This window comes from Bidens hawaiensis, unplaced genomic scaffold, assembly GCF_021521415.1.
Source record: "Bidens hawaiensis isolate Kalapana, Puna unplaced genomic scaffold, B.hawaiensis_p1.1 tig00070519_1, whole genome shotgun sequence".
Lineage (NCBI taxonomy): Eukaryota > Viridiplantae > Streptophyta > Magnoliopsida > Asterales > Asteraceae > Bidens > Bidens hawaiensis.
In genome coordinates this window covers 1-23,244 of record NW_027506652.1, presented here as the reverse complement: position 1 = coordinate 23,244, position 23,244 = coordinate 1, and the positions used below count along the sequence as shown (strand labels likewise).

General features: G+C 46.2%; 1 pseudogene; it reads left to right on the top strand.

Moving 5' to 3' along the window:
- On the top strand, positions 1–23,240 carry LOC143618355 (red chlorophyll catabolite reductase, chloroplastic pseudogene; annotated as a pseudogene).
- The last annotated feature ends 4 nt before the right edge of the window (positions 23,241–23,244 follow it).

Sequence of the window (23,244 nt, the reverse complement as noted above, 5' to 3'; positions counted from 1 at the left end):
ATGGCTACCATTGCCGTCCACTTCCCTGCCCCTTACCCACCAAGGACAAGACCTCGGTTCTCATGCAGTTCTTCCGCATCACCGCCACCGCAACACCATAGCCATTCGGTTTTTAAGGACTTCCCTTACGTCTCCACGTCACATAAACAACTTATGGTAGATTTGGTATCCACAGTCGAATGCCGCCTTGGTTCTTTCCTTAATCCGTGTCGTCTGCCGTCATACGTACAGTCTTACCAAAATAAAACTGGAACTGCTCATGCTGCTCTTCATCTACGATCCGGCATCGACTCTTCTCCGGTACTTTCATTAACATTTTTTTAATAACTTTTAACATTTATCAATAAAAGTGGCCATTATATATAGGATCCATAATCTAATGAAGGACTTGTTTATGAACCAATGGAAATAAGCAGGAAGAGTGAAACATGAACCATAACTCGCCTACATTGGTGACTTAATCCTCGGGTTGGTTGCCATGTATATTTAAAAAATAATAATAATAAAATGAAAAAAGCATTTTTTTTTCAACCTCTAACAAGCCTGAAGAGGTAGGTCCCAGCAGAGACCAGTTGGTCCCGCAAGACTCACCTGGAGCAGGGACGTCTGCGCAAAGGCCATCTGCTCCCGCAGGACCCACCATGCTCATAGGATCTTACGCGCAGTACACAAGCTGAACACGCAGGGAAAGCCTCCCAATGGTGAAGTACCCCGCCTGTTCCCGCAGTTGCGGATACAAGCCATCAGGAAAGGCTAACCGCAGACAGCAGGGCTACACGCACAAGACATTAGCTACTTCAGTAGTCACATGAAGGGATGAGCAAGGCGGGAACAATCCCGCCTAAATGAGCCAGTCTGATTCTGAAAGATCTCTTGTACCATACCTACCAAAGTATGGATAGGACAGACGATCTGACCAGAACAGCCCATGAGCCAATCACAGGGTGACAGCTCATCGACAACAGGACGAGGAGGAGCACCCTCTAGTACTGTTTCACTATTAGCCGCTGCCTACTCACCAACCCTTACTGAGGAGCATGCGCGGCCTACAGTTGGTGGAATAGTGTTACTGTTGGCCGTAACCTATTCACCAACCAGCATGGCCTGCGTACAATCCACAGTAAGTAGGACGTGCATAATCTACAGTTGGTGGAATAGTGCAGCCGACTTTGTTACTGTTGGCCGTAACCTACCCACCAACCAGTATGGCCTGTGCATAGTCCACTGTTGGTTGAACAGGAATACTATTCAGCCGGCTGTACCTTCTAGAAAACCTACCTTCGGCTATAAATACTCCAACATCTTGGAATGGTAAGATCATCTGCTATCCAGTTATCTAGCAATCTCTTAATATACACTTATATTCAGAGCAACCTAGTCTGATTCTCACGCCGGAGGGTGGTCACAAGGAGGAACCTCCCCCTTCTCAGTGACGAGCTTACGGTGTTTGTTTTGCAGGTCTCCTGAAAAACAGCCTTCTCAGCTAGACCTCATTCGTGGGAAACATTACTTAACCCTCAGATTATCTATAATCTGTACCGGGTCACTTAGTGTTTCTTCATTGGCGCCATCCGTGCATAAAAGCTAGAACTATTTTAGTTTTCACAATTTCTGAAGAAATGGTTAACGTTACTCCGGTCCAAAGGCCTGTAACTGACCAAGAAACCCCGGTAACCACCCCAGCAACTGGGGGGAACACCGGCGGTTATACAATCCTTACGAACACTACCCCGACTACCCAAGCCGGGGCAAGTGGAGTAAATATTCCATTGGGGTTCACCGATACCCAACTGGAAAAACGAACGAAGGTCCCTCGCCAAACACTAGATCAAGTGAAGGCGTGGGCCGAAGCACGGCAAAGAGAATTCCAAGCCGAATTGGATGAACGCTTGCGTTCAGCCCAACAGGCTGACGAATTCACCAGTACTCGCCAACACCTCAATATGAGCAGTGACTGCGAGTACTCAGAAGACGAGTTGGAGTCTGATACCGACGCGAACCCTCGCCATAAGGCGAAAGGGAAGCGTAAGGACACGGACGTCCAACCAAAAAGGAATTTTGGGGAAGCTTTTAAACCAATCGCGGAGAGAAACCCGCGTGACTTCTCCAAAACCTTTAGACCAACTGCCACAAATGCAGGAAGGTCAAAATTCGCAAGAGACATTGCGGAGGCAATCGCCCCAAGAAGTGCCAAACAAATGTCAAACATTGGCACTTATGATGGTCTATCCGACCCAGACGACCATCTGAACAGGTTCATTGCGGGGGCTACCGTCAGCAACTGGACGGAACCCACGTGGTGCTACATGTTCCAGATGACTCTGGTCGGAGCAGCCAGGGCATGGTTCGATCGATTACCGATCCACCACATATATGACTGGGCGGACTTTCAGAACAAGTTCAGCCAGCACTTCAGCCAACAGAGGAAGTACACTGAAGAGCAGTGGACGATCCTCAACTGCGTGAGAGAGGAGGATGAATCTTTACTAGACTTCATCACTCGCTTCAACTCTAAAAAGCTTAGTCTCGGCAACATAAGTGAGGATCTGGTTCGCGCCGCCTTCATCCAAGGCGCCGAATACCCAGAACTTATCCGCACGTTGACGGGTAAGGATGGCATGCCATCCACATGGGATGCCATCATGACGGCGGCAAAGCGCTTTGCCGAGACGGAAAAGCAACTGGGAAGGGACCTTCCCCAGAGTACGCACCTCTACACGCAGAGGACAAGAGAGAACAATGTCCGGATCGCCCGGCAGAACAAAAAGAGGAGGCTAGGTATTTGGCAGTCAAGGGTAAACTTTGACACCTCATCCAGCTCTCGCCCTCTTGTTGGCGGAAGGGACAACACACACCCTTCAAATCGAAAACACCGGTGGACGCCACTCACAAAGAGCGTCACGGAGATATTTGCCACGGAAAAATTGCCATGGCCCAAAGCCCCATCGATCCGGCAGAAACCTAATGCGGATCAAAGCAAATCCTGTGATTTCCACGGGACAAAGGGTCATGGTACTGAAGAGTGCACATCCCTGAAGGATATTATTGAAACATTTGTTAAGGATGGAAGGCTTGCACATCTCGTGGCATCGATCAGGAAGGGAGGAAGGAATGACAACCGGTACAGAGGTAACGGACGAAAGCCCGTCGACATCAGCATCAACATGGTTCATGGCAAGGTCAGAGGAAGAAAAAGACGGGTGATAGAACCATGCGCGTGGAAGGAAGCTGAGGTGCGCTTCCCGCGAGTGCCAGGAGGCCCCAGCAAAGAAGGCCCCATCGTCATCAGAAGCCAGCTGGGGCACTACATCACCTCCCGCACTCTTGCTGACAACGGCGCTTCGTCGACAGTGATGTACAGGCAGTTCTTTGATAAGCTGGATGATGAAGACAAGGAACGCTTGGAAACGGTCTACGCTTCAATGGAAGGGTTTGATGGCAGTACAGAAACACCCCTGGGTATCCTATCTTTCCCCGTTACTCTTACTGATGGGAATCATTCACGCACAGAAGACGTGGATTTTGTCGTGATGAAAAAGCCACACCACACATACGACATCCTATTCGGAAGAGATGGGATGGCAAGATTCAACGCCGTGGTATCTTTAGTCCACGGCATGATGGGATGGCCAACAGCTGAGGGTGTAGCAATGATCTCTGGCATTCCCCAGGTATGCATTGCATCTGTCTCATCTAAACCCAAACCGAAGAAGGCTAAACCAACCATCACTGAACCGGAAAAATGGGCCTTCAATGGCAAATACCCCGACCAGGCCGTTACCATTGGACCAACAATTGTTGATCCCACCCGCACCTTACTCAAGCGCTTACTGCAGAAAAACGCTGACATCTTTGCGTGGACACCAGCTGACATGACTGGTGTACCCCGAAGTAAGGCGGAGCATAAGCTCAAATGCGATCCGGCTGTTAACGCCAATCGTACAAAAGCGCAGGGTAATGGGGCCTGAACAAACTAACGCGTGTAGAACCCAAGTCAAGGAACTCCTTGACGCAGGCATCGTACGCGTTAGTAGATATCAAACATGGGTTGCAAATCCCGTAATGGTACCGAAGAATGACAAACAATGGCGCATGTGCATAGATTTCAAAGATTTGAACAAAGCATGCCCCAAAGATTGTTATCCGTTACCAGAAATTGATCTCAAAGTGGATTCGTTGGCGCCATTTCGCCTTAAATGCTTCTTGGATGCGTATAAGGGGTACCACCAAATCCACATGGCCATTGATGACCAGGACAAAACCGCATTTCGGACGCCCGATGGTACATTTTGTTATAAAATGATGCCATTCGGACTTAAGAATGCAGGGTCCACGTACCAACGACTAATGGACAAAGAGTTTCATGCCCAAATCGGGAGAAACTTGGAAGTCTATATGGATGATTTGGTCATCAAAAGCCTCGAGCCTGAGGCGATGTTGAAAGACATTGAAGAAACTTTCAACACGCTCCGAAAGATAAACATGAAGCTCAACCCGAGCAAGTGTTCATTTGGGATGGAAGAAGGGAAGTTCTTGGGAGTCATTGTTACTAAAGATGGCTTTAGAGCGAACCCTGAAAAGGTCGAAGCCATTGTTAAAATGGAATCACCTACCACCATCAAACAGGCTCAGACACTGAATGGGCGACTAGTCGCACTTAATCGCTTCTTGGCAAACCATGCGGATAAGTCGTTTCCTTTCGTGTCAACACTGAGAAACTGCCTGAAGAAAACGCACTTCCGCTGGACACCAGAAGCGGAAGCAGCTTTTCAGGAGATTCGGTCACGCCTGATCGAACTTCCAACGCTTACAGCACCACAAGCGGGAGAGGAGTTAATCCTATACCTTTCCGCAACAGATAGAGCAACCGGGGTGTGACAACTGCCCGAATCCGACCCGACCCAGGTACCCGTTTCTCTGATCCGTTTCTTTTTATGATTTAAAGTTTATTATTAATCTTTGTAAATTTAACTGAGTAAATTAAATATATTTATTTTATTTGTTCATTCCCGCCTCTCTCTCTCTTTCTTTCCGCCGTCCCATCCCTCTTCTCTCTTTCCGCCTTCTGTTCCCTCTTGTCGCTGTCCCGCCCTTAAGCCTTTCTTCTAACTCTTTGCTTGTCCTTTGGTTCCTCCCGCTTAAGGATGTCTGCAGCTCCACGCGCCAGACTCCTTACATGGAAGCCTGCGTGAAGACATCTTGTTCCTGCGATGCGTGAAGAGAACTCTTCTCGCAGCGCGCTAAGAATGCATGTTCTTCCCGCAATGCGCTTAGAATTCTAGTTCACGCAGCACGCTAAGGATGCGATTCTTCCCGCAGTGCGCTAAGGGTTGTTGTGCCAGCCTTCGCGCTCGCGCACTCAGCCTTCCCGCGCTTAACCCTTGTATCTTCTGTTTATTCCAGCCTGTATGTTTTGTGTTGTCTTATCTTTTGAGCTGTTGACCTAACCTGCTTTGTCTGAAAAGTTACTTTCGGCGCAGCATGCGCACCAACCCCATTGGTTGACAGATAAAGTGACTGACATTATCTTTTGAGGATCTGCTTTTGCCATGCTTAACCTGTACCTTTTTCTGTCTCCGCCCATGCTTTTTACTGTTCCCTGACAGCTTTCCCTTTTGCTTTTCCTCTTTTCCTGCTGCCATATCTTTTGAGATCTTTTACATTTTGCTTTTGATATCTTTTGTTATCTTTTGAGATCTTGCTTTTGGAATCTTTTTGCTGTTATCTTTTCTTTTACTTTTGGAGATCTTTTCTAGGGTTTATGTCCCCTAGGGTTTGCCTATAAATATAATGCTATTTTCTTAACACTTCACACACTACACTTATTATCTCTTCCTCCCTCTTTCTCTCTTCCTCCTTGCTCTCTCTGCCGTCTTCCCCTTGCCTCCGTATTCCTCCCTGTTCTGCCCTGCTTTTCCGGTAATATATATATATTATATATAATAATTTACTTATTAATTATGCTAACTTATTACCTAGACCTAAAACCGATCGTTGAAGCATAATCTTTAATTATAGGTTAACTTTGCTTGTTTAAGAGTTGGTTCTTGCATTATCTTACATCGCATCTTTATCAAGTGAGTTATCTCGTATCTAATCCCTTTTTTTATTTTTAAATGCTTTGGGATGTTCATGTGTTCATACAAAACTGAGTCTTAAACTGTTTATGAAATTTTAGTCGCGCAGTATCCCATGTGTTGAGGACGTTTACTTGGCTGTTTATTTGTATGTGTATCATTAACCGCTTTGTTCGGCCTATTCCGCAGTTCCGTTGGTACCATTAGTTGAACACGGGAGACCTATCGTTTACGGTTTTCTTTGTTTACACTTGCACAGATGTTTTCTCGTTTTTATGCTCAATTGGGAGCATGGATTGAACTATGATCTATGAACTATCTTAGGCTTGATCACAATCTGATTACACCCTTGTTAAACTCTAGACATACACGTGTTGCGCGCAGATTTACTATGATTATCTATGATTATCTATTAAACTTGATTTCTCACCAACACGCAAGTGTTTGACGTTTATTTTAACACATGTTCAGGTTTGCAGTAGCTGTTTTGGAGCTTGTGGACACGTAGGACGTTTTTACTTTTGGACCTAGAATTAAAATGTATCAAGACAAATTCATGTTGTTTGAATGTTATAATTTATAATATACTGATTTATGTTTGATTTATGTTCTTTATTTTCCCCGCTGCGCGTGCGCGATAAAATGTGTATTAATAAATATTGACACCAATAGTGTCACGAGTAATGAAACAATATGTGGCGCCCCGATGTATAATCCGCCTTTGGTCGGGGTGTTACAGATTGGTATCAGAGCTCGTTGACTTTAGGATAGGTGGTTAGACGTAACGACCTAGAAAACCTAAGAGTCCCCTCTCGCGCCTGAGAGAAATCTCATGTCCGCGCGCTTATTGTTAATTACTCGTTACTTATTTGATATGCTGGCACCTACGCAGCGTATGGTTTTATGTTTTATTTCGCGATTTTTCGATTTTTATTCGTTTGTTGGAATTGAAAATCCGAAAAGTCATGGTGATACATGAATAGTTGACTTTCAATTCCCATTTACTTTATGTTTTTGAATTGAAGATTGAAAAGTCATGGTGATACATGAATTGTCAATCTCCAATGCTTATTTCTTGTATGTTTTATATTGAAGATTGAAAAGTCATGGTGATACATGAATCGTCAATCTCCAATACATATTTACTCGTATATTTTAAATTGAGAATTCGGAAAGTCATGATGATACATGAATTGTCGATTCCCAAATTCGAATTCGTTATCTGTATTAAGTTTGCATTTAAATTCATGTTTTACCTCAGCATTTGATAGCATGTAACTTCGCGAAACAAGTTTTATAAGGTTATACTTTGCGCTGAAACCAAGTTATTAACTAAAACTAAAACTTTTATAGAATGCCTCCACTATCAGCTCGCTATCGCCAGAGAGAAGCATCGCGCAGGCGTAAACAGCAACGTTCCCAGGAAATGGCCGCCGCAATAGCCCAAGCCTTAAACCAAAGCAATGCCAACACCTCCGGATACAACATTAAATCCTTTCATGCGGGTAAACCACCCAAGTTCACAGGCCTCGAGGGAGCCACCGTGATGCTCCAGTGGCTGGAGAAAATTGAAAACACATTCCTCCATACCCAATGCCCTTCAGACAGACGAACCCTCTATGCCTCAAGTGTCCTGGAATCTAGGGCGCTTACATGGTGGAATGGAGTAGCTCATGCGCGTGGCGCAGAAGCTGCTTCTAGCGTACCTTGGGAAGAATTTAAGGATCTCCTAATGCGAGAATTCTGCCCTCCCAACGAAGTCAAGCGCCTGGAAGAAGAATTCTGGAACTTGAAACAGTACAGCGGCGAAGCGCGCGAGTACGCGACGCGCTTCCACGAGCTAAGCTTACTGGTCCCTCACCTTGTTACCCCTACCCGCCGAGCCATCGAGAAGTTTCTTGGGGGTCTCCCCATGGAAATTCAAGACTCCGTATGGGCCAGAAACCCAGCAACCCTCTCTGACGCCATCGAGTTGGCCGCTGTGCTCAGCGACAACCATGTCAGAGCAGGAACCCTGTTCCTGCGGGGAGCTGAGAAGACCAAACCCACCAAGACTGTCCCTGAACCATCAGAAACCAAACCAGAACCCTCACACCATAATAACCCCAAACGCAAGCGCAGAGCCTATGCGCTTACCAACCCGCCCATTACCCAACAACCCATTTACCAACCTCCAGTTTACGCGCCTAACCCACTGTCAACCTACCCAGCACCTCCTGTAGTCCACAACTATGCCTTAACCAACCCCGCACTCCCTGCCCCGCCAACTAAGAAACCTTACACAGGAAACCAACCCTTTTGCCCAACCTGTAGACTTCATCACCCACCTCAAGTCCCGTGTCGACAATGTAACCGATGTGGCCGCGTAGGTCACTCCGTTGAGTACTGTAGAACCCCTCCCTCCAATCCGATTGCGCCAACACCACCAGCTTACCCGCAGAACCCACAGCCAACTTACCAAAACCCACGACCCAGGTCGTGCTATAACTGCGGTGATCCCAGTCATTTCCGGAACGCGTGCCCGAGGCTACAAGTCCAGATTACTCAAGCGAATCCGGTGAACCAAATTTCGAACCAAGTGGCGCGAGGCCGAGCTTTTAACATAACCGCGCACCAAGCGCAAGCGAATAACGACGTAGTTAATGGTACATTTTTACTTAACGGTCACTATGCATCTGTACTTTTTGATACTGGCGCCGATAGAAGTTTTATCTCTCGCGCCTTTGAGCGGAAGCTTGCGCGACCGCGCGATAACTTAAAAGAAGATTTTTCAGTTGAATTGGCTAATGGTGAAACTATTTTAATAAACGCTGTGATTAAAGATTGCACGCTGAACCTTAACGAAAACGATTTTCTGATCGACCTCATCCCCATGCCTCTTGGAAGCTTTGATGTTATCATTGGTATGGACTGGCTCTCGAAGAATCGCGCCGAAGTTATTTGCGCCAAGAAATTGATTCGCATACCTCGAGAAAATGGTGATCTTCATATCTACGGCGAAAAACTCTCCAGTGGTCTTAAACTTATGTCTTGCGCCGAAGCCCGGAAACTCATGCGGAAGAAGTGTATTGCATTTCTAGCCCATGTGGTTAAACCCGATGAAGGAAAGAAGCTTCGCGATATCCCTGTTGTGCGTGACTTCCCTGAAGTTTTTCCTGATGATCTTCCTGGTATCCCTCCCGCTCGTGAAGTCGAGTTTCGTATTGATCTTGTCCCTGGTGCTTCCCCCGTAGCCAAATCTCCTTATCGTCTTGCACCCGCTGAGATGCAAGAATTGGCCAGCCAACTTCAAGAGTTGACTGCTAAAGGATTTATTCGCCCTAGCTCTTCTCCCTGGGGTGCTCCGGTGTTGTTCGTTAAAAAGAAAGATGGATCGTTTCGCATGTGTATTGATTACCGCGAGTTGAACAAACTCACCATTAAGAACCGGTATCCCTTACCGCGTATTGACGATCTCTTTGATCAACTCCAAGGTGCCTCTTGTTTCTCCAAGATCGATCTCCGTTCTGGCTATCACCAGTTGCGTGTTCGTGATGAAGATGTTCCCAAGACTGCTTTTCGTACTCGTTATGGCCATTTTGAATTCTTGGTCATGCCCTTCGGTTTAACCAACGCACCCGCCGTTTTCATGGATCTTATGAATCGGGTGTGTAGGCCTTTCTTGGATAAATTCGTGATCGTGTTTATCGATGATGTTCTGGTGTATTCTAAGACCAAGACCGAGCATGAGCAACATCTCCGATTGGTATTGCAAAAGCTTAGAACCGAGCAACTCTATGCTAAGCTTTCCAAGTGTGAATTCTGGTCTAATGAAGTACAGTTTCTTGGTCATGTTGTAAACAAGATGGGTATTCATGTCGACCCATCCAAGATTGAAGCAATCAAGAACTGGATTACGCCATCCTCTCCTACCGAAATCCGTTCCTTCTTGGGCTTAGCTGGTTATTACCGGCGTTTCATTTCGAACTTCTCAAAGATCGCTTTGCCTTTAACAGCTCTGACGCACAAAGGTAAACCGTATATTTGGGGCTCGAAGCAAGAAGAAGCCTTTCTAACGCTCAAGCGTTTGTTGTGTGAAGCTCCTGTTCTTGCGCTACCTGAGGGAAGTGATGATTTTGTTGTGTATTGTGATGCCTCTAACCAAGGTCTCGGTTGTGTTCTTATGCAACGAGGCAAGGTTATCGCTTACGCATCAAGGCAACTTAAGATTCACGAGAAGAATTATACAACTCACGATCTCGAACTTGGTGCAGTTGTATTTGCCTTGAAAATCTGGAGACACTACCTCTATGGTACCAAGTGTATCCTCTACACTGACCATAAAAGCCTTCAGCATATCTTTGATCAAAAGGAACTTAACATGAGACAACGCCGATGGAACGAACTCATCAGCGATTACGATTGTGAGATCCGGTATCACCCTGGTAAAGCTAATGTGGTAGCTGATGCGCTCAGCCGTAAACCCAGCCAGCTTAACTGTATCTTGCCGCGCACCCAGCTTCATTTCGCGCCGATCCTAAACGGTCTTGAATCGCGCATTCGCGACTCGCAGCGCGCATCCATCAGCAATGGCAACCTTCGCGCCGAGTTAGCGTGTGGCGCGGAAGCGCATTTTGTCCCTAATCTGAGTGGAATTCTCTGCTATCTCAATCGCATCTGGATCCCTTGTGATGAGAATCTTCGCGCTGATATCCTGAGTGAAGCGCACAAATCTCGATATTCTATTCATCCTGGCGCTGATAAGATGTACAAGGATTTGCGCATTACTTATTGGTGGCCTGGCATGAAAAAGGATATTGCTGTGTTCGTAGCTAAGTGCCTGACTTGTTCTAAAGTTAAAGCTGAACACCAACGCCCATCTGGTTTGCTCGAACAACCAGAAATTCCTACGTGGAAGTGGGAAGGTATAGCAATGGACTTTATTACCAAGTTACCTTTGACAGCAAGCAAACATGATAGCATTTGGGTAATAGTGGATCGTTTGACCAAGTCTGCTCATTTTCTGCCCATTCGTGAAACCTACCATGTTGAGCATCTCGCGCAGCTTTACGTCAAGGAAATTGTCTGCCGCCATGGTACTCCTTTGAGCATCATATCCGATCGCGATGGCCGTTTTATATCTCGCTTTTGGAAATCTCTCCAATCTGCGCTAGGAACCCGTTTGGACATGAGTACAGCATATCATCCTCAGACTGACGGACAGTCTGAGCGAACCATTCAAACCCTTGAAGATATGCTTCGATCTTGTGATTCTGATTTTGGAGGTAATTGGGATTCACACCTACCTTTGATCGAGTTTTCTTATAATAACAGCTATCATTCTAGTATTGGTATGGCCCCATTTGAAGCACTTTACGGTCGTAAGTGCCGCTCCCCGATCTGTTGGAGCGAAGTGGGTGAAACTCAAATCACAGGACCCGAACTAGTTCAAGAGACAACCGATAAAATCGCCAAGATCCGTGATCATCTGCTGACTGCCAGAAGCCGACAGAAGAGTTATGCTGATCGCAGGCGAAAGCCTCTCGAATTTCTAGTTGGTGATCTTGTTCTCCTCAAAGTGTCGCCTTGGAAGGGTGTTGTCCGCTTTGGGAAGAAAGGTAAACTTGCGCCTCGTTATGTTGGACCATTCAAGATTCTCGCGCGTATAGGAAAAGTTGCCTACAAACTTGACCTGCCGCCCGCGCTCAGCAATGTGCATCCGACTTTCCATGTATCCAATCTCAAGAAGTGTTTAGCTGACGAGAACCTTCACATTCCTCTTGATGAAGTTCAAGTTGATGAATCTATGCATTTTGTTGAGAAGCCCGTGGAGATTATGGATCGCGAGGTGAAGAAAACCAAGCGCAGTCGCATCCCTATTGTTAAAGTTCGTTGGCAGTCCAAGCGCGGAGCCGAGTTCACGTGGGAAAGGGAAGATCAGATGAAGATCAAGTACCCGTACCTTTTCTCTGCGCCACCTACTGCGAGTTAAATTTCGGGACGAAATTTCTTAAAGTAGGGGAGACTGTGACAACTGCCCGAATCCGACCCGACCCAGGTACCCGTTTCTCTGATCCGTTTCTTTTTATGATTTAAAGTTTATTATTAATCTTTGTAAATTTAACTGAGTAAATTAAATATATTTATTTTATTTGTTCATTCCCGCCTCTCTCTCTCTTTCTTTCCGCCGTCCCATCCCTCTTCTCTCTTTCCGCCTTCTGTTCCCTCTTGTCGCTGTCCCGCCCTTAAGCCTTTCTTCTAACTCTTTGCTTGTCCTTTGGTTCCTCCCGCTTAAGGATGTCTGCAGCTCCACGCGCCAGACTCCTTACATGGAAGCCTGCGTGAAGACATCTTGTTCCTGCGATGCGTGAAGAGAACTCTTCTCGCAGCGCGCTAAGAATGCATGTTCTTCCCGCAATGCGCTTAGAATTCTAGTTCACGCAGCACGCTAAGGATGCGATTCTTCCCGCAGTGCGCTAAGGGTTGTTGTGCCAGCCTTCGCGCTCGCGCACTCAGCCTTCCCGCGCTTAACCCTTGTATCTTCTGTTTATTCCAGCCTGTATGTTTTGTGTTGTCTTATCTTTTGAGCTGTTGACCTAACCTGCTTTGTCTGAAAAGTTACTTTCGGCGCAGCATGCGCACCAACCCCATTGGTTGACAGATAAAGTGACTGACATTATCTTTTGAGGATCTGCTTTTGCCATGCTTAACCTGTACCTTTTTCTGTCTCCGCCCATGCTTTTTACTGTTCCCTGACAGCTTTCCCTTTTGCTTTTCCTCTTTTCCTGCTGCCATATCTTTTGAGATCTTTTACTTTTTGCTTTTGATATCTTTTGTTATCTTTTGAGATCTTGCTTTTGGAATCTTTTTGCTGTTATCTTTTCTTTTACTTTTGGAGATCTTTTCTAGGGTTTATGTCCCCTAGGGTTTGCCTATAAATATAATGCTATTTTCTTAACACTTCACACACTACACTTATTATCTCTTCCTCCCTCTTTCTCTCTTCCTCCTTGCTCTCTCTGCCGTCTTCCCCTTGCCTCCGTATTCCTCCCTGTTCTGCCCTGCTTTTCCGGTAATATATATATATTATATATAATAATTTACTTATTAATTATGCTAACTTATTACCTAGACCTAAAACCGATCGTTGAAGCATAATCTTTAATTATAGGTTAACTTTGCTTGTTTAAGAGTTGGTTCTTGCATTATCTTACATCGCATCTTTATCAAGTGAGTTATCTCGTATCTAATCCCTTTTTTTATTTTTAAATGCTTTGGGATGTTCATGTGTTCATACAAAACTGAGTCTTAAACTGTTTATGAAATTTTAGTCGCGCAGTATCCCATGTGTTGAGGACGTTTACTTGGCTGTTTATTTGTATGTGTATCATTAACCGCTTTGTTCGGCCTATTCCGCAGTTCCGTTGGTACCATTAGTTGAACACGGGAGACCTATCGTTTACGGTTTTCTTTGTTTACACTTGCACAGATGTTTTCTCGTTTTTATGCTCAATTGGGAGCATGGATTGAACTATGATCTATGAACTATCTTAGGCTTGATCACAATCTGATTACACCCTTGTTAAACTCTAGACGTACACGTGTTGCGCGCAGATTTACTATGATTATCTATGATTATCTATTAAACTTGATTTCTCACCAACACGCAAGTGTTTGACGTTTATTTTAACACATGTTCAGGTTTGCAGTAGCTGTTTTGGAGCTTGTGGACACGTAGGACGTTTTTACTTTTGGACCTAGAATTAAAATGTATCAAGACAAATTCATGTTGTTTGAATGTTATAATTTATAATATACTGATTTATGTTTGATTTATGTTCTTTATTTTCCCCGCTGCGCGTGCGCGATAAAATGTGTATTAATAAATATTGACACCAATAGTGTCACGAGTAATGAAACAATATGTGGCGCCCCGATGTATAATCCGCCTTTGGTCGGGGTGTTACACGGGGCAGTCTTGCTAGTAGAACGAAGGGGCATCCAGATGCCAATCTATTATGTTAGCCGTGTACTAACAGACGTAGAAACCCGGTACTCTACCCTCGAAAAATTGGTCTTAGCACTTATACACGCTTCACGCAGGTTAAGACGATATTTCCAGGGCCACCCAATCACCATTCTCACCAACTTCAAACTCTCAAATGTTCTAGGCAAACCCGAATTATCGGGACGTCTAGCCAAATGGGCAATTGAATTGGGAGAATATGCAATTAAGTACAAGCCAAGACCAGCCATAAAAGGCCAGGTCTTGGCCGATTTTATTGCAGAAGTCCCCGTTTCGCGGGAAAAAGAGTGCCAGGAGGAGGCTCAACCCTCCCCAGCACAGGACGTCAATGATGTCTGGCGACTCTACACTGATGGAGCAGCCAGTAACGAGGGTTCAGGCGCAGGGTTAAAATTAACCAACCAGCAGGCCAAGAATATACTTACGCTATTCGGCTGGACTTTCCAAGTACGAATAACGAAGCCGAATATGAAGCATTCTTGGCCGGTTTGAGAATTGCGCGTAAGATGGGAGTGAAAAACTTAGAAGCCCACGTGGATTCCATGCTGGTGGCCAACCAAATAAATGGAACATACACGGCTGTGAATGACACCATGGCCCTGTACCTCGCCCAGGAAAAAACCCTTATGCGTGATTTTAGTGATTGTAAAGTCATACACGTCAAGCGCAGCGAAAACAAATCTGCGGATGCGTTAAGCAAGCTTGCATCACTAGCCTTCACCCACTTGGGAAAGGACATCCGCATTGAACTCCTCGAAGCACCATCAGTCCCGCACAAGGAAATTTGTGTCATCCAGAACAATACAGAAACATGGATGACACCAATAATAAATTACCTTGCAGCAGGAATACTACCAGAGTCAAAAACACAGGCAAGAAAACTACGCTGTAAAGCACTGAATTATCAACTCGTCAATGACATCCTTTACAGACGTAACTTTCTTGGCCCACTCTTGAGATGCGTGGACAACCAAGATGCCGACTACCTCCTAAGGGAAGTACACGAAGGCATCTGTGGGGTACACGCAGGCCCCCGCGCTGTTGTAGCCAAGCTAAACAACGCGGGATACTTTTGGCCGGGGATGCATACGGATGCACTGGCATACATCAGAAAATGCAGGTCTTGCCAGCTTTACGCACCTAACACGCATCGCCCAAAAAACGAACTGGTTCCAGTCACTTCTTCGTGGCCATTTCAGAAGTGGGCCATCGATGTGACAGGCCCATTTCCTACAGCAGCAGGAAATGTTCAGTTCCTAGTGGTAGCCATCGACTACTTCACCAAGTGGATAGAAGCAAAACCTTTAGCCCAAACAACCGCAAAGCATATCAAAAAATTTATTTGGGAATTTATAATTTGTCGTTTTGGACTTCCACAGAATTTGGTGAGCGATAACGGCACCAACTTTGCTGACAAGAAGCTACAACAGTGGCTGAAAGAACTTCTAATCACCCACACCTTTACCTCAGTGGCACACCCGCAAGGTAATGGTGAGGTGGAGAGAGCAAACAAGAGCATCGTCGAAGGCATCAAGAAAAGACTTTTGAAACACAGATCCGGCTGGGTGGACGAGCTTCCGCACGTCCTTTGGGCAAACAGAACGCTGAAGAAGGCCAGTACGGGGGAAACCCCGTTCAGCCTCACTTATGGCACGGAAGCCATGGTCCCGGTCGAAATTGGTCTACCCTCACCAAGGGTCTTGAGTCAGCCAGAGGACAATGATGCGGAAAGACGGTTGGATCTTATGCTAACCGAGGAACGCAGAGATTTAGCCGCAGTGCGTGAAGAGAATTACAAACGACAAATGCAAAAGTACTACAACACGCGGGTAAAACTCTGCAACTTCAAGGAAGGAGACTACATACTGCGTAACAACGAGGCTTCGAACCAAGAACGCCCAGGAAAGTTGGCCCCAGTCTGGGAAGGGCCATATGTTATCAAACAAGTTCTGGGAAAGGGCGCATACCGGCTCGAAAGGCTCGATGGCACTCCCATCCCAAGAACATGGAATGGAGCTCAATTACGCAAATGTTATATGTAGATCAATTCCAATACTTGTAAAGAAAAGGCCAAGAGCCACTTCTAATGGAAATGATTCTCCTTTCATAATGTGTTTACCTTTATTCTTATGAACTCCCCACTGGTGCCGGTGTTTACCATAAAGGGGGAGAAGTAAGTCGTTACGTGTGGAAGGCGGCAAAACCCGCATAAACACAACGTTAAAAATAAGGGAAACCTACACGCAGGTAGGATGTAAGTAAAGTTTAGCCATCCTTGTAAGTGCAAGTGACGGTCTTATCCGCACAATCACAAATAAGGAAGCAAAACTTTAAACTATCATTTACCACGTTCAAAGGTTATCCTAAAAAAAAAAAAAAAAAAAAAAAAAAAAAAAAATACAAGGAAAAAAGGAAACCCTACACGCAGGTCAGGTATGGGTAAAGTTTAGCCATCCTACCAAGTGCAAGTGACGGTTCTATCCGCACAATCACGAAGGAGGAAGTGAAACTTTAACCCACTATCAACCACGTTCAAAGGTTAACTTATCCTAAATACTTAGAAATGAGGAAAACCTGCACGCAGGTCAGATAAAGGTTAAAGTTTAGCCATCCTACCAAGTGCAAGTGACGGTTCTACCCGCACAATCACGAAAGAGGAAGCGAAACTTTAACCCATCATCAACCACGTTCAAGAGGTTAACTTATTCTAGAACACTTGGAAAATTGCTAAGTTAAACTAAGTATGCAAGTCATGAGTTTATAAAGCAAGGAATCCAAAGAAGGAAATAACAATCTTATACGCAAAAAAGATTTATATTTCAATAATATATTACAAGAATGGCCGGGTTACTACCCGCCTAGAAGAGAATCTATACAAGTTTAAGCAATGGAAAGGGATCTTCGGGGTCAAGCTTCAGGGCCGCCTCCACTAGGACCCGCTCCGTCAGAAGAACGGGGTGGTTCGAGGAAAGCTTTGAGGACAGCTAACCCATCATCAGCAACAGCTACTTCATCCACCTTTTCCACCACTGGATGCGGGAAGGCGGCGTATTGGTTCAATGCTTGGTCGTAAATGGCTTCGGTATCCACATCGAACAAAGGGAAGTTGGAAGGCGGGACACCTTCTCAACAAACCCTAGACCAAGCATGAAGCTGGCCTTTTCCCCATCATCATGAGAAGCGTTGAGGGCTGCGGTCATAGCATCATCGTAGGAGGTCTCTGAAAAGACCCGACGCACAACCTACAGAAAAAAATACAAGTATTAGAACCTTTTCTTACAAAGAAATGCGTGAAAATAAATCTAAACATACTGAGGCAACGCTTCTCGAAGAAGCCATCGGAGGGCAGCTTGAGCTTCGGTATGGGCGCGTTCGGCTTCGCTCTTGTTAAGGTTGGCAAGTAAAACTTCCTTAGCGGCAGCCTCTTCGACGCCCTTAAGCTTCCGCTCGGTTTGGTCAAGCACCCCCCTCTGGTCCAGGATTTCTGGAGTTCTTGGCATCTTCCATTGCCAAGGCATCATGAGCGCGTTGGAGAGCCTCTAATTTGCCTTTCAGCTCCTCATTCTCCAAACGCAGAGGCTCAGCAACGGCTTCAGCTTGGGCAGCCCTCTCGGTTGCGTTTCGCGCAGTTTCCCTGGCCAACCGAAGCTGTTCATTCACAGCTTGGGCAGCCTTGGAACGGGCCTCGAGTCGCGCCTGAACTTCAACCTCGAGGGCCTTGAAGGCCTTCTCCTTGGTGGCGGCAGCTGCCGCCAGCTGTTGGTTCTCCTCCCGGAGCACGCGCTTCAGATACGTCTTTGGCGCGAGCTGCTTTCAACTTGTCGTTTTCACGACAAAGCAGCTCGATGCGCGGCTGCATCCGGGCCTGGAGAACCCGAAGCTCATTGGTTAGCCTACCCTCCTGGTAGCTAGCCATGGCTTCCCCCAACGCACCATGAGGAGCAGCGTGGCGAGCCCAGTCCACGCACTCCACAGGGGTACGAAGGGTTGTTCCTCGGCGTATGTTCCATCGTGGAACATACACTTCATTGGAATCCGACACTGCAAAAGAAACAAAGACAGTAAGGAAAAGATGATAAAAAAAGGGGAAAAACAAAGGAACCCTACGCACCTGTAGGGTCAATGACAGGCCGATATCCGCCAAACCCATCACCTGAACCTAAAGGAAATCCATCCAACAGGTCAGGCAGATGGGAAGGTGGCAAAGATCGGCGGGAAGCCCTGCGCGTACCTGATGGTCCGGCTGTCGGTGCCGGTGGCGCGGGCATGGTGGCAGCCGCCGTGGTCGCCGTCGTAGTCTCCGCCGCGGTCGCCGCCTCCTTAAAAGCAGCAGTAACCGCCGGTTCCGTGAAGGATGCTGTAAAAATCGCACTCACGGCCCGGCGGTGACGTCGATCTCGGCCGGAACAGTTGGCTCGATGGAACGAGCAACTGGACCAGCGGATGCAGGCGCAGGCGACTGGGTCGACGCCTCAGGAAGGCTGACCGAGCCTACCGTCATTGGCGAGGAGGTACTCCCCTGCGTTTCACCCAGGATTGCGTCAACATCCACGCCTGCACAAAGAAAAAAGTGTTAAAAGAAAATTATGAAGTGACAAATCTACAAAGGCATTATGATTATACTTACGTGTTTTCTTGACCCTGAACGTACGGACGGGCGGGGAGGAACCCGATGGAGCCGGCCTCTTGGTACCGGTCACCGTCGTCTTCGTGGTTCTCCGGAGGTAACGGTCGTAGCCTCCGGAGCAGTGGTCTTCTCACCACCGGGCTTCCCCGCCACCTCTTCACTATCTGACTCCGTGTCAGATAGAACCACTGGATCAGCTGTGGCCTTCTCCTTCCCTTCACGCCGGCAGCAGTCTTCTTCTTCCGCACAAGGGGAGGACCATCTGCGGATTCCTCAGAAGAAGATAGGATGTAAGGATTTCCAACAGCGGGTACAGCATTGAGGGGTTCGGGATAAAATATCTCCTTACCTGGCCGCCGGTGGCTCAGGATCTCTTGGCCTGGCGGATAGACCTCCACAAACCTATCCGCCGTTTGCTCCAGGATGGGCAACTCATTGTCGTCCAGAGCACGAGTGCCCACCCGCACGGGACGGTCAGCCTCCCGCGGGAACAGGAGCGACTCCAAATTATTCCCCTCTAAAAGAAAAGAAACAGTTAGAAAAATAAACTAATATCAGCAAGAAAGACAAGACATACCATAAGGAATAGAGTTCAAACCGTATTCGAGAAGGATAGGAAACCGAGACGCATCCTTCCATACCCGGCTCATCCCCAGCAGCACCATCCCGGACTCCGCAAACCGGTAAACCGGAGATTGGACCCGGGATATCTTCGCGAACCATTCCGCCTCCTGGTAGCTGGAAGCGTGAAGGCTCGGAAGCGCTTGACCCTTCTTGAACTTCATAGCAATGGGGATGGCGCGGGCAGAGATGTAGAAGAACTCCCGCTTCCACGATCGGAGACTGCGCTCGGTCAAGCAGATCTTTAAACCCTTTATACGGGTTGTCAGGGTGTACCACCCTTGGACGCACCTCCAAGTATAGAAGGTCATCAGGCGGTCCACGTAGGGCTCAATACCCAGAATCCGGCACACCCACTCGAAGTGCCGGACCTTGGAAATCGCCATCGGATGCACCTCGGTCAGGTGCACCCCGTGCCTCTCCAGGACACGGTACATAAACTTTGTCAATGGGAACCTAAGGTTTCCATAAACAAAAAATGCAGCATATACCCCGATCTTGCCACTGGGGGCATCGTACACAGTCTGGTGAGATTCAGGAAACTCAGGCTCGAGAGACTCGAGCATGAACTTCCTGACGATGTACTGGTACTGATCGACAGGTAGAGCACACTGGCACTCGCCAGCAGTACTCCTATCGTCGGCTACAGCTTCAGCGTCATGAGAAGACATTTTTGCAGAAAGAAGTGATTTCGGGAAAATGCTTGCCTGAAAAAGGGGAGTATTTGCCGGAAATCACTAAGAAGAAGAAGAGAGGTGAAAGTGTGAATTGCAAATAACCCTCTTCCCCTTTATATAGTAATCGCAATTAATGCGGTGAATTTAATGCGGAGGAGAAAGAAATCGACAGTGCAATGAAACTATGACACGTGGCAAAAAGCAAGCTGGCAACAGCTGTTGAAAGGACGTGCCAGTAACTTCGCGGCCACGCGCCCGAAAAAACACGCCCACAGCGCCTGAAAAAGCGACTGGAATGACCATGTTCTGTCACGTCACCATAAATTCCTGCACGTCCTGACACAGTCAGAAGAAACCGTCACACGACGTTTCAGATGTTTGGATTGTTCTTATCCTCACCAACTTTCGAATTTCAAAATTCAAAATTCAAAAAGATTCAAAAGTAAGCGGGAAAATACCCCTTACCTTGGCAACCAAGTAACCATAAGACGGATGCGGGTACAGTGTTATGGTCAAAACCTTCCACATACCTAGCACCCGCAGGGAATTGAAGCCAAGAATACCCCGGCAACAAAGTAACTATAAGACGGGTGCGGATACAGTGTTAAGGCAAAACCCTTCACGTACCTAGCACCCGCAGGGAATTGACGCCAGGAGTACCTTGAAAGTAAAGTAACCGTAAGACGAGCGCGGGTACAGTGTTAAGGCAAAACCCTTCACATACCTAGCGCTCGGCAGGGAATTGAAACCAGGAAGGATCTTCTGGGCAATGCTTGTGGAAACGGAAATAACATCCCCGCATAGCGGGAACGTCGAGAACTACATTGTTTGAGGCTCCAGGATGGAATTGGTGGTTTAAACATAATGATCACTATGTTCAAACCACTAAAACCTCAAGGAGAATCCACACAAGTGAGACTCAACGCTCCTGACTTGCGAGAAGGTTACATACCTACCCGCATCATACCCAAAGATCAAGCAAAAAAATCGGGAATTTTTGCAAGTGACATTAGGAAACCCGCGGGAAGAATCCCCACGGAGAACCTTAAAACTAGAAACCCTTTTCAAAACCCCTTGCTCAAAGTCCAAAAGTTCACCTCACTTTAGTAAACATTCATGAGAAGAACATGGGACTGGGGGGACTTGAAGAGGTAGGTCCCAGCAGAGACCAGTTGGTCCCCGCAAGACTCACCTGGAGCAGGGACGTCTGCGCAAAGGCCATCTGCTCCCCGCAGGACCCACCATGCTCATAGGATCTTACGCGCAGTACACAAGCTGAACACGCAGGGAAAGCCTCCCAATGGTGAAGTACCCCGCCTGTTCCCGCAGTTGCGGATACAAGCCATCAGGAAAGGCTAACCGCAGACAGCAGGGCTACACGCACAAGACATTAGCTACTTCAGTAGTCACATGAAGGGATGAGCAAGGCGGGAACAATCCCGCCTAAATGAGCCAGTCTGATTCTGAAAGATCTCTTGTACCATACTACCAAAGTATGGATAGGACAGACGATCTGACCAGAACAGCCCATGAGCCAATCACAGGGTGACAGCTCATCGACAACAGGACGAGGAGGAGCACCCTCTAGTACTGTTTCACTATTAGCCGCTGCCTACTCACCAACCCTTACTGAGGAGCATGCGCGGCCTACAGTTGGTGGAATAGTGTTACTGTTGGCCGTAACCTATTCACCAACCAGCATGGCCTGCGTACAATCCACAGTAAGTAGGACGTGCATAATCTACAGTTGGTGGAATAGTGCAGCCGACTTTGTTACTGTTGGCCGTAACCTACCCACCAACCAGTATGGCCTGTGCATAGTCCACTGTTGGTGAATAGGAATACTATTCAGCCGGCTGTACCTTCTAGAAAACCTACCTTCGGCTATAAATACTCCAACATCTTGGAATGGTAAGATCATCTGCTATCCAGTTATCTAGCAATCTCTTAATATACACTTATATTCAGAGCAACCTAGTCTGATTCTCACGCCGGAGGGTGGTCACAAGGAGGAACCTCCCCCTTCTCAGTGACGAGCTTACGGTGTTTGTTTTGCAGGTCTCCTGAAAAACAGCCTTCTCAGCTAGACCTCATTCGTGGGAAACATTACTTAACCCTCAGATTATCTATAATCTGTACCGGGTCACTTAGTGTTTCTTCAAAGCCGGTTGGCCGAGCAACTTAGGTTGCAACATTCCGCCATGCCACATCTTACACAATAGGTGGTTCACAATTTTTTTTACTTTTCCTTGTAACTAATTTCACCTTTAATTTAATTAATAATTTATAATATTTATATTCTTTAAATGATCTAAACACATTGTTTAGTTGAGTTTCTTTGCGTGTACATCTAGATATAAACATTTTTAAAACATAGTTGTTTTCAAGAAACCTATTTTTATAATATAAAAGAAAGACTGAAAACTGTTTGCTTATCTTATTCGTCACGTGCCACCATACTATTGGTTCGACAAAATACTTTTATACAACTTTATTATTTTTAACAAAATACTTATTCTTAACAATGTATTTTTTTATAAATAAAATAGATATTTTGAATATTGTAAAAATAATCATAAACCATTTCTTTTAAAAAAAGTTGGATTGGGTATTTCGGTTGAAAAAGTTTTTATTTCATTTGAGCCTAGGCAATATATAGATTATTAAATTTGGGTGTCACAAATTTAATGCTTCGATTATTACTATATAAAGATTAACTTGGATGCTTAGAGTACTTTTGATAGATGGAAAACTTCCTTCCATATGAGTTTTGTTTAATCGTTTGCTTGAAATCAAGTACTCACATTTTTACTGGAATTTGCGGTGCTTTCAAGATTGATTTTGTGCTTGGAAGCTAGCTACACTGTGAATTACCATCAGGGGAGGCGTTAAACATCACAAGTATGTCGGCCTATCTAAACTCATCAACTGATGCACCTAACTTTTTGGTGGAATTGATTCAAAACACCTCGACATCCATGATTCTGATTCTTGATTTGCCCCCAAGAAAGGACATCGTGTTGCACCCGGAATATCTCCAAACATTTTATGAGGACACTCAACTAGACCGGCATAGACAACACTTTCATAAGCTAGCGGGTGTAGCACCTTATGTATCATCGTCTCTTTACATTCGTTCATTTTTCTCTCCCACCGCTGTCTTGGCGTGTATTGAAACAGAACGACTTGATGAAATGATTAGAACGGATGTTAGCCCAATTGCTAAAGAATTGTTGG